General features: G+C 39.8%; 1 pseudogene across 1 annotated transcript; it reads right to left on the reverse strand.

Annotated features, from left to right (window-relative positions):
- Positions 1 to 408: 408 nt before the first annotated feature.
- On the reverse strand, positions 409 to 1,639 carry LOC128564543 (eukaryotic initiation factor 4A-I-like; annotated as a pseudogene). Its single transcript, XR_008374099.1, has one exon. The product of XR_008374099.1 is annotated as a eukaryotic initiation factor 4A-I-like (transcript).
- Between the last annotated feature and the right edge of the window lie 11,407 nt (positions 1,640 to 13,046).

A 13,046-nucleotide genomic window follows, 5' to 3' on the forward strand; every position in this document is an offset into this window, starting at 1 on the left:
TGACTTTAGAGAATCAGAATTGTAACTTCTGGAGGATAGGAATCAAATGTGTTTGAGATCACCTCACCATGAAAATAAAATAACTTTCTAAGTACTTGACTGCTTGGCGATTGGGGTCATTCTTTTGTTACTGGCATCATCACATAGCTAACTAATCTCAGTGTAACCAAACTGGGCTGACAGTTTCTGCCTTGCTCCCTTGCTCTCCCCAAAACTTTTCTTTCTAGCATGAAAGGGAAATATTTTGGTCACAAGGATCACCACAAATCAAACAGTATAATTAAGGACAAAACATTCAGTATGCGTGTGCCTATATTAGATGGCTTCAGAGCATGTTATTTCTTTTCATAATAATTCATGAAGCATGAAGAGTATTTAGGGAGAAAAAAAAAATCTCATTTGTTAGCCTCAGAGATGCCAAGAGAGGAAACACCTCATGTACAAATGACAAAAAGCACGTATTTTTCTTGCTCTGAGTTTATATATCCTCTTGTCTTCTTCTGTCACCAGGTTGATAGCCACACCCTTCCTGCCAAACCGTCCACCATGACCGATTCTGTGGATATAGTTTTCTTTGTTGATAGGAAGATCATAGTTGATGACTAAAGAAACCTGCTGCACATCTATGCCTCTGGCCAGCAGGTCAGTGGTAATCAATAGTGGGCTAGAGCCAGAACGGAACTCTCTCCTGATCACATCTTGTTCCTTTTGGTCCATATCTCCATGCATGGCAGACACAGTAAAATCTCGGGCATGCATCTTCTCAGTGAGCCAATCAACCTTCCTCTGGGTATTGATGAAGATGACTGCCTGGGTGATGGTCAGGGTTTCATACAAGTCACATGGTGTGTCCAGCTTCCATTCCTCTTGTTCCATATTGATGTAGAATTGGTGGATACCCTCCAGGGTCAACTCTTCTTTCTTGACAAGAATCCGAATAGGGTCCCTCATGAACTTCTTGGTTACCTCAAGCACATCAGAAGGCATTGTAGCTGACAGCAAAACCACCTGGGTATTGCTGTTGAGCTTTTGGAATATGTCATAGATCTGGTCCTTAAATCCATGGCTTAACATTTCATCAGCTTCATCCAGTACAAACATCTTAATGTATTTGGGAGACAGGTATCTCCGGTTAAGCATATCAAACACTCAGCCAGGGGTACTCACGATGATATGGGGAGCTTCCATTTGCAGTTTTTGCACTTCAGCACAAACGTTGGTGCCCCCAATGCAGGCATGACAGGAAGCACCCATGTAGTCTCCCAATGCCATGACTACCTTCTGTATTTGCTGAGCCAATTCTCGAGTGGGTGCTAAACCAAGGCCTGAGTGGCCTTTAGATCCAATTCAATCTGCTGCAAAATCGAGATAGTAAATGTGGCTGTTTTCCCAGTCCCACATTGGGCTTGAGCAATCACATCATAATCCTTGATACAAGGAAGAATGGCTCACTGCTGAATGGCAGAGGGGTTCTCAAAACCATAGGCATAGATACCAGGGAGGAGGGACTCCGAGAGGTTCATGTCATCAAAGCTGTCAACAATCTCATTCCAGTTACTCTCGATAATGTCTTCGGGCTCCATCCCATCAGATCCATTGTCTCTGGATGGGGAATCCTGGCTCGCGGACATGATCCTTAGAAACTCAGATTCCTTAGGATTTTCTATGTGCAAATTCATTTCATCTGAGATGAAGACAGTTTTACTTCTTCCTTCCGAATGTGGGTTCATTTTATTTATTTTTTTCTTGCCTAGTTCTTAAGGCTAGAACATCCACTACAAATTTGAATAGAAGTAGCAAGAGTGGCCATTCTTGTCTTATTCCTGATTTCAGAGGCAAACTTTTAAGGCTTTCTTAGATGCTCTTCATCAGGTTGGGGAAGTTTTCCTTCTATTCCCAGTTTATTGAATGTTTTTTTCATGAAAGGTGCTCAATTTTGTGAAAGGCATTTTCTGCATCTATTAAAATGATAATGTGGCTTTGGATCTTTATTCTATTAATATAATATATTATAATGTTTAATTTTTCTGTTGAATTATACTTGCATTCCTCGTAAATTGGATAAATCCCAATTCCTCATGGTATATGATTGTATTTATATGTTGCTAGATTTGATTTGCTAATTTTTTTTTAATTTTTTGAGACAGAGACCCACTTTCTCACCCTGGCTAAAGAGCTATGGCACTGTCATAGCTCACAGCAACCTCAAACTCTTGGGCTCCAGTAACCCTCTTTGCCTCAGCCTCCTGAGTAGCTGTGACTACAAGTGCCCACCGTAATGCCCAGCTAGTTTTTCTATTTATTTATTTATTTATTTTTAGGAGAAATGGGGTCTCACTCTTGCTCAGGCTGGTCTTCATCTCCTGAGCTCAGGCAATCCACTGCCTCGGCCTCACAGAGTGCTAGGATTACTGGTGGGAGCCACCCACACCTGGTCTTTTCTTTCTTTCTTTCTTTTTTTTTTTTTTTAGAGACATAGTCTTCCTTTGTCAACCTGGGGTTGAGTGCTGTGGTGTCTTCATAGCTCACATCAACTTCGAACTCCTGAAATCATGTGATCCTCCTGCCTCAGCCTCCTGAGTAGCTGGGACTACAGGACACTGCCACAATACCTCACTAATATTTCTATTATTAGTAGAAACTGGTCTTGCCCTTGCTCAGGCTGGTCTCAAATTCCTGAGCCTAAGCTATCTATCTTCTTCAGCCTCATGGAGTGCTAGGTTTACATGCATGAACCATTACGCGCCCAGCCCAGTCAACGGATTTTGAATTTTTTTCAGGCGCCAGTCACTTTTGTAAGCACTTAACATACAATAACATGTAGAGCCCTTATAACAATTTCATGAGGTAAAATCACCATTCTGCAATAAAGAAATTGAGGCACAGAGAGGTTAGGTAATTAGCCCACAGTCACATTGTCAGTAAGTAACAAAGTTGAGATAAAAACCCAGAATGGGAGCCCCAGTGGCCCTGCTCTTAACTACCACATCACAAGAACGGGCAAAAAATGATAGTACAAGAAGAAATGAAGCTTGGAATGGAGTCTAAATTCCTCATCAGGTACAAATGCCCCTTTCTGGCTTTCTGGCCTTGTTTCCTGACTTCATCTCATACCCCACCAGACTATTTGCCCATCCCCAACTGTGTCATGACACTTTAGGCCTTGGGTTTGCTGTAGCATGGGTCCACCACCACCCAGGCTCTCTGTGCATACAGACCTAGACCCTGCTCCCCATTCCCTGCTGTATCCACAGACTCCCCACATTGAGTCTTGTCCACTGTTATATCAAAGGATATAGAACTGAGAGACTTTCAAATTCATGCAGGGAGATTTTGTAATTTTCTAGGTAAAGAAACAGAAGCCTAGGGAAGAAGAGCATATTGTCCAAAGTCACAAATCAAATAACATATAGGGAAGAACTGGGTTCCCATTCCAAGGCCACAGCCCTTGTTTATTGATGTGGCTGTCAACCATTCATTTGTCCTTTTAAGAACCAGAGAGAGAGAGAGAGAAAAGAACTGGAATGCAGATATGCAGATAGCAGGTGATTTTGGTTACTTATTTCACTATTTTTGTAAATTCTTAAACTCATTCCAACGTGCTTCAGAGTGATCTAGAAACCCCAGAAGCACCTGCAGGTTGAAGCTGCACGAGAGGGTTGGATGCCTCTGCTGCTGCAGAGGGGTGCATGAGCAGAAGCACAATTGTAGTGTTAAAGCACCTACCACTTCATGAACGGATCCAGAATCCATAGCATCTGGGAGGATAAGGAGAGTAAGAGATTTGCTCCAAGCCTAAGCAAAAACAAACAAACAAAAAAAAGCCCCGGTGATGCTTTAGCAGTGATTAAGCTTCAGGGGCTCTCCAACTTGACTCCTTCTGACACTCTACCAGATGCACTAGCCCTTCCATGAAGACATTTGTTCATTCACTCAACACAACGGTTGGATGTCAAGGAAAGCCATGAGGAAACCTACCTTCAAGCGGGAGATGAGAGGCAGAATCAGGACGTAAAGTGCACACGGGGTCCCAGAGGAGGGAGTCATTCTGGTGAAGTCTGTACATATCACCTGGTTTGAATTCTTTCTCTCCAACATTCTAGCTCTGGGAATTTTGATAAGTTACTTAGCAGTTCTTGGTCTCAACTTGACTGTAAAATGGGTGGGGAGTGAAATAACAATGTCTGCTACATAGACTTGGTATGAAGATTAAGTCTGATAACACCTGTAAAGCAGTTGCAAATGTAGGGACTCATTATTGTTCAATAAAGGGCTTGTTCTTTGTCAGAGTTCAAAGACTTCCTGTGTTAACCCTATCTCCACCATCACCTGCCGGCCAACAGAGAACTACCAGAAAATAACCTTACTCCCAGAGCCTTCCACAGAGGGACCAGTGCAGGGCATCTTTGTGAGTCTCCTTTAGAAGCCATGTTAGTGTCCGAGGGCTCTTATCACAAAGTACCACAGACTGGGTGGCTTCAACAAGAGAAATTAATTTAATATCTCCTACTTCTGGAGGCTGGAAATCCAAAATCAAGCTGTTGGCAGGGTAGGTTCCTGCTGAGGGTTATGAGAGGAGAATCTATTTCAGGCCTCTCTCCCTGGCTTGTAGCCAGCCAGCTTCTCCCTGTCTCTTCACATTGTCCTTCCTCTCTGGGCGTTTTTGTTTCTAATTGTCCCCTTTTTATAATAGGGTCATTATCAATTTATTGTATTAGGACCTACCCTAATGACCTCATTTTAACTCAATTACCTCTGTAAAGATCCAGTCTCCAAATAAGATCACACACATTCTGGTACTGGACGCTAGAACTTTAAAGTATCAATTTTGGGGGAATGCAGTTTAACCCCTAATAGAAGAGAAGATAAAATTTAAATCTCCAACCAAGAACTATTTAAACATAAACACCTGGCAGATTGTGTTATTATTCAGTAATATCTGCTTTTCTTTTCTGGGATGATTAAGTTTCTCTGCTCCCTGAAAGTGAGTCTTAGCTATCATGTCATTTCTAGGCAGAAACTTACCAGCCAGCTTGTGCCGTGCTATGCCACTGCTACTGGCCATGTTTCAAGTGATTCCAGCTCTGCTTCCCAGAGTGAGGACAGTTGTCATGAGCGGCCATGTGTGAGTTAAGAATAAATCTTTATTTGGATAAGCTACTATGATTTAGAGGTTCTTTGTTACCTGAGGAAAATCTAGACAAGGGGTAGACAAACTCTGGTCCTTGGGCCAAATCCTGCTTGCCACTACTTTTATAAATAAAGTTTTATTAGAACATAACCAAGCTTGTCCATTTTCCCATTGTCTATGGCTTCTTTCAAACTAGAATAGCATCCCCTTATCTGCTGGGGACACAGTCCAAGACCTCCAGTGGAAAGTTTTTATTCCATTTTAAAAGAAGATAATAATTCAATATATTCTGAGTTACAGGAGGATAAAGAGATAAAAAGGGAAATACAAGTGACTTCTAGTCTGTTGATGTTTGTTAAGCTACCTATAGTTCTACTTTAAGCAAATTATTTAAACTAATCCTCAAAGTTTTACCTTTACCCATGAATTAAAATTGATTGGGCAAATTTCCAGACATAAGGAAACACATAAGCCTAGATCAATATTGATTTTCCCCTATTTGCAAAGTTTCCTTTCTGCACTAAAGCCCTCAGAGCAGATAAAAAGCTACAAGGCAAGATAAGGGGCAAAGTGTGGCTTCCGCCTCCCTCAAGATCCAAGATAAATCTATGTGATTTATTATAAATCAAAAGAGAGAATATCTGTTTAACAGTAGTTTTAGGTTTTGTTTACACAGCTCAAAATCCTGTTTACATATCCTGGCTTTTTACTTCTTCTTTCATTCTCTACTCACATTGAGCTTATTCCCTTTCCTAATGTTTCATCTCACATTTCATCAATTAATTTATTTGTTCATTTATCTGGTCAAAATTTATCAAAGGTCCATAAAAATGGCAGATACTGATGATATACAAAGATGGACAAAAGGTCCTTCTTTTCCTTCTTCAGGTTCAGAAAATGATATCCCAACATATGGCACTTTGGCATGCAGAGTATTTTGAACCAAAGGATTGAAAGGCCTCAGAAGCAAAGTCTCTCTGACCTCTCCCTGCCCTCCTTCTCTCACTCCTCTTTCTTCTTCCAAAAAAAATCACAGGAACCAGACTTCCTTTTCCTACGTGGGTTATAGAAACTAGAACTTCTCGCACCCAAAGGAAGCTATAAAACTTTGGAAGATTACTCTCTCCCTTTTCTCTTGAAAACCTTCATTCCAGAGCAGTACTGCTCTGTATCTTGGAGGAAGTAACGCTACACAGAAAGGCTAAGAATCTAAACAGACAGGCCCTGTTGGGTTTCCACCCCCATCCCAAGGTCTACTTCCATTAGGTCATGCCCTTTGGTCCAATCGAATTTCTACCCAGCTGTCCATTCTTCATCGAACTTGAGTGTAAAAACAGTTTTCCCTGGGTCTTTAAGTCTTCATTTCTGAGGATTCCTATGTCATGTAATACTTTGATTAAATAAGTTTGTTATGATTTTCTCTTGCTAATTTGTCTTTTGTTATACAAGAGTTGGCTGTGATCCTTGTGACAGGCAGGGAAAGGTATCACACATTCCTACTACTATACTCAAGGAACAGGAGCTGGCTCTTATAGGATGAATAGTAAGAATTTTAGATAAATGGAGGGAATTCTAGGAAGAGTGAAAAGTATGTACAGAATTATTTTCTACTTCCATGGTTCTTCTCTAATATGTCTGGGATGACTTTGGGATGTTAGGTGATGACAAAGAGAGGTCAAGAAAGTCTCTGTATTGAGGCAATTACAGGAAATTCATGCCTCAACTGACCCTTCTTGTGAGAAGGAGCCCTCCTGCTTGGGGTTCTCCTCTGAGGGCACTGGTGCATGATTCCTGAAATTAGTGTTAGAAGCAACGAAGATGCAGGAGGAAGACATTAATGCCTGGATCATCTGGAAATAGAGCTACCAACACTGATTTTCTATGCTGAAAAATTATGCCTAGAGCTGGGGCAGAACCAAGTTCTGTGATGCTTGATGATTATAAAATTGGGGGAGGGGGGTTGCTAAGAAAATGAATACAAAATTACAAATTAAGAAATAGAGGCAGAGCCTTACAAGGGGACCATATAAGCGAAGGGTCCTGGAGCTTCCATTTTACTAGCTTCTTGGTAAATCTACTTTTAACCAGAGTTTCACCTGTAGGAGAAAGTGAAACATTTTTAAAAAGCATATTTTACAGGATGCAATCCATCCTGGTGTCTTTATGACATTTTCTTTATAGTATCAATTTTATTCAACCCTATTAGGTACCAAAGTTTTTGAAACTGTGGATCCATGCATGTGATCAAGAGGCATGTGCTTGTTATGTTTTGGGAGTTCACAGGGAACTTGGAATGCAGGTCTTTTCTTTGGGATGGGTGTTGGTCCTCACAAATATAAGAATTGTCATTCCTTTCAGGGAAGCCTTCAGAGCCACTGGGAGATTCTCTGAGGTCCTTCTTCTGTGCAGGAGAAGTAAGTTGCTTTGCTCTGGGTGTCAGACGTGTCCTCACATGTAACTCATGTGTTAATCAACTCGAGTTCTGGATTAAAGGCAGTGATTCACCTTGAGGGCAGACTGTGTTGGTGCTTGCAGGAGTTTAGATGGCCAACTTGGCATCCAACAAATTGATATATAAGAAGCATGTTTCTCTCTTCCACCAAAGAAAACAGGATTAATCCTTATTGAAAAAGAGGAGACCTGCAAAGACTGGCAAGGAAGGAATGTCTGGGGAAAATAGAGATTTGCTAATTTACTTAGTATCTTCACTTCAATTTGGTTTCCTTCATTGTCTGGGAATTTTAGTTGGCATCGTAGGTGCTTACTCATTTTGTTGTCAGTCAAAGACATTACAGGTTCCAGGAACCAATAGAACCTGGCTGCACAGAAGCCTAAGAAAGAGGTCCTGCCTTATAGTGAGTGTACAGCAGAAAATCAGGGAAGTGCTTAATAAACACCTAATGATACAATAGGATTGGATTAAATTGAGTTTGTAGGTTGAAGAAGAGTACGAAACGTATTTATCCTATAATGCAATAACTTTTTTCTTTTCTTTCTTTCTTTCTTTTTTTTTTTTTTACCATTCCTTAGAGAAGCAGGGTTATGTAGACATTAAAGGTTCTAAATTAATGAAATGAAATCCAAGTTCAAATCCTACCTTGAGCATACTGCTTAATATCTGCGTGTTTATATGCTCATCTGTCCAATGTGAAAGATTGAAGATAGTACTTATCTCAACGTGTTGCTGTAATAAGGTAATATTTATAAAACATGTTGTAAAATACCTGATACATGAGTTCAATATTAAGAACATTTTTGAGTTGCAAAGGATTCACAAGGGCTAAGGGAACCCAAAGAGGTGGAAGAGAAGGAAGTTCTGGGTGTGGATACTCACTCGGGCCCAGAATGTATTTTGGAGTGGATGTGAGGATGGATGGATGGTTGTAGGCAGGGTGATGTAACCCACCATGTGTAACTCTTGCCCAGAAAGACATTAACTGACCAGGGTTTGGGATTTGAAGAGGGAGAGACATAGAAGCAGGGCTGTCTCTCAGGGAAGGCATTGGCAGTGGTGGAGACATTCTGGTGCCCTGGGGCAGGGGACATTAGCAAGGAGGCTGAAGCAGTGGAACAAGTTTGGACTTATTTCTGAGTACTGGTGAGACCTAGGAATGCCACCAAGTAACTAAGAGGATCTTTGAGGAAGACTTGAGATCCTTCAGATGGGGCTGTGAGCTTGCAAAATCTGGGTACTAATGAGAACCTATTTATTCCCTCAGGTTGGTGGGACTGGGGACATTTGGCTTACACAAAGCTTTAAGTATTCACAATATTATTTCTTCCTTTAGTGGTTCTGCTACAAATTTAAATCATCTTATTCACCTCTTTCAGTGATACTTCCAGAAGGAATAAAATGAACATCTAAGTACCTTACCATATATTATGTTATGTTTAGTCACATACTATTAGCTTTCAAGTTATCCATGGTGCTTTTTTTTACAAACAAAATTTAGGGGGGTGGGTCAGATGATTTACCCATGGTTACAGATATTTATTCACAGCCTACAATGAATGATACTATTGCAAACATTATTTACCTATTATTTCTAATAAATTACTTTTGGTGACCTCCACAGGCCACAATCTACTTCTATGTCATGACACTATGGCTGAAAAGGCTCCCCATGCCAATCAAGGTATGTAGTAAAATTCTGAAGACTCACTAAGTTATCCACCTTATATGAAACAAACACCTAGGTGCTGTTTGGAAAACATAAGCTGTGGACTGACAGAGTCCTTTGTCAACTGGTACCACGTTCACAGTTCAGGCTCAGGCAAGGATGGGCTACCACTGTGCATGGAATATGGCTCCCTTGGTTGACAAATCTCCACTGAGTAATGGTCCTTAGACAAAGTTCGCTAAATTAGAAAATCTAGCCAATTCTCCATATACTACTGCCCTGAATGTGACAAAAAGAGATTCAATGCATATATCCAATTTATGCCTTCCCTTGAGCTAGTCTTAGAAAAAGAATGCACAGTCTGTGACTTTGGATTCCATATCCTCTTTCTGGGTCCCTTTAACCTCACCACAAGTTGGAGAGGCAAGAATAAGGGTCTTCTACTAATTTTCACATCAGCTCCTTGCCCATTGCTTTTTTGATCTCTTACTTCTTGTCTTACATCATTGTGTGCAATATGCTAATCTCACAAGTCTATTGCCCAGCTGAATTAAAACTACTTGAAGGAAAACACTGTCTTTTCCATTTCTATGTCTTCAATATGTAATAGTATTCAATAATAAAGTATGCTGAATAAAGAAACAAAATTAACCTTCCTTCTTCCTTGTATAAGTTATCTTTCATCGCTGGCAAGGGATCATTTATAAATCACTTAAGAATAATAATGCAAGGATGTATTACGAACTACCCATATTCCTAGGACTGATTAAGAGAAATCCTGTGTTCCTGAGTCACACATGTCAGTCAGATTCTAATTAATCTCATGACAGGTCTATTAGAAAGAACATGGGGGTTGTAAAAAATGTGGGAGCTTAACTACAATGTCTATACATATGTACCAAGCAATTGCAATCTTAACATGGAATTTTGTATATTTTGATGTTGTTGATGTTGTTTTGTTTCTTAATTTCAACCTTTTCCATACAGATCCTTTTTCTTTCTCAATTTTTCTAGTTTAATTATAATTTCCCATTGCTGCCTATTTTAATAACTAGAACTTCATTTTTGCTAGTGTTTCTACTGCTATTATTTGGTTTTTCACCCAATTTTATACCATAAAGTTTTCTGTTTGTTTTTTTTTGTTTGATTTATAGCATTTTTGTCTTTCCTTTCTACTTGGTGGAGGTGGGGTACTGTGTCTGATCAGGTTAGCAAAGAGCTGCTGACCTCAAGGAAACCACCCAACTGGGCACCCTCAGAAGGTGGGGTTTTTTTAAGGTTGTGTCAAAGTACCCTACTGTACACCTACATTGCTCTGTCTTCCTCTTTCTGTGCCTCTCTTCTTTTTGTCAATATTCCTTTTACCCACCCCCACTCCTTTCTCTATTTTTCTTATTTTTTCTTATCACTTGGTCCTCCTTTCTTTCATCCCTTTTTTGCTCCTCAACCTTCTCACCCTTCTGGTCCTGTAACCCTTAGTCCACAGGCACAAGAACTTAAAGAGCAAGAGGAAGTGAAAGGAAAATTAGGGCAAGGAAACAGATAAAAGAAATCACTCATGAGAAAGAATCAGCAGAAAACAACAGGCAACATGAAGAACCAGTCCAGAGTCTCTTTCTTTGATCCTTTTTTTCCTCTTCAACCTTCTTACACTTCTGGTCCTGTAACCCTTAGTCCACAGGCACAAGAACTTAAAGAGCAAGAGGAACTCAAAGGAAAATTAGGGCAAGGAAACAGATAAAAGAAATCACTCATGAGGAAGAATCAGCAGAAAACTCCAGGCAACATGAAGAACCAGTCCAGAACAACCGCACCAAGGGACCATGAGGTAGCTACTGCAGATTATTCCATCTATAAAGAAATGTTAGGAATGACAGAAAGGGAATTTAGAATACACATGATGAAAACAATGAAAGAAATGATGGAAACAATGAAGGAAACTGCTAATAAAGTGGAAAATAACCAAAAGGTAATCCAAAAAAAGAATAAAATAAGAGATGAACGACATGAAGAATATAAAAAGGATATAGCAGAGCTGAAGGAACTGAAACAATCAATTAGGGAACTAAAGATGCAATGGAAAGTATCAGCAACAGGTTAGACCATGCAGAAAAAAGAATTTCAGAAGTAGAAGACAAAGTTCTTGAGATAACTCAGATAGTAACAGAGGCAGAAAAGAAGAGAGAGAAAGCAGAACATTCACTGTCAGAATTATGGGACTTTATGAAAGGTTCCAACATACGAGTTATAAGAATCCCAGAAGGGGAAGAAGAATGCCCCAGAGGAATGGAAGCCATACTAGAGAATATTATAAAAGAAAATTTCCCAAATATCACCAAAGATTCTGACACACTGCTTTCAGAGGGATATCGGACCCCAGGTCACCTCAACTCTAACCGAGCATCTCTAAGACACATTGTGATGAACCTGTCCAAAGTCAAGACAAAAGAAAAGATTCTGCAAGCTGCCAAGAGTAAGCGCCAGTTGACCTACAGGGGCAAATCCATCAGAGTGACCGCAGACTTCTCTAATGAAACTTTCCAAGCAAGAAGACAATGGTCATCTACCTTTAATCTACTTAAACAGAACAATTTCCAGCCCAGAATTCTGTACCCTGCTAAGCTAAGCTTAAAGATTGACGGAGAAATCAAATCATTTATGGATATACAAAAATTGAGGAAATTCGCCACAACAAGACCAGCTCTACAGGAAATACTGCAACATGTTCTGCACACTGACCACCACAATGGATCAGCAGCAAAGTAAGAACTCAGAAATAAAGGACAGAACCTAACCTCCAGACTGATGCAAAAGATAAAACTAAACAATGGACTCTCACAAAATAGGACGAATAGAATACTACCACACTTATCAATTATCTCAATAAATGTTAATGGCTTGAATTCCCCATTGAAGAGACATAGATTGGCTGACTGGATTAAAAAACACAAGCCATCCATTTGCTGTCTGCAAGAAACACACCTGGCTTCAAAAGACAAATTAAAGCTCCGAGTCAAGGGTTGGAAGACAAATTTTCAGGCAAATGGAATTCAGAAGAAAAGAGGAGTTGCAATCTTATTTTCAGATTTGTGTGGATTTAAAGCAACTAAAGTCAAAAAAGACAAAGATGGTCACTTTGTCATATTGGTCAAGGGAAAAATACAACAAGAAGACATTTCAATCCTAAATATTTATGCACTCAATTTAAATGCTCCCAGATTCTTGAAACAGACCTTACTCAGTCTGAGCAATATGATCTCTGATAATACCATAATAACAGGGGACTTTAACACTTCTCTTACAGAGCTGGATGGATCCTCTAAACAGAAATTAAACAAAGATATAAGAGATTTAAATGAGACCCTAGAACAACTGTGCTTGATAGACGCATATAGAACAATCCACCCCAAAGATAAAGAAAATACATTCTTCTCATCACCCCATGGAACATTCTCCAAAATTAATCATATCCTGGGACACAAAACAAATATCAACAGAATCAAAAGAATTGAAATTTTACCTTGTATCTTCTCAGACCATAAGGCAATAAAGGTGGAACTCAACTCTAACAGAAATGATCGACCCCACCCAAAGGCATGGAAATTAAACTATCTTCTGTTGAATAACAGATGGGTGCAGGAAGAAATAAAACAGGAAATCATTAACTTCCTTGAGCATAACAACAATGAAGACACAAGCTACCAAAACCTGTGGGATACTGCAAAAGCAGGTTTGAGAGGAAAATTCATCGCTTTAGATGCCTACATTCAAAAAACAGAAAGAGAGCGCATCAA

This window comes from Nycticebus coucang, chromosome 14, assembly GCF_027406575.1.
Source record: "Nycticebus coucang isolate mNycCou1 chromosome 14, mNycCou1.pri, whole genome shotgun sequence".
Taxonomy (NCBI): domain Eukaryota; kingdom Metazoa; phylum Chordata; class Mammalia; order Primates; family Lorisidae; genus Nycticebus; species Nycticebus coucang.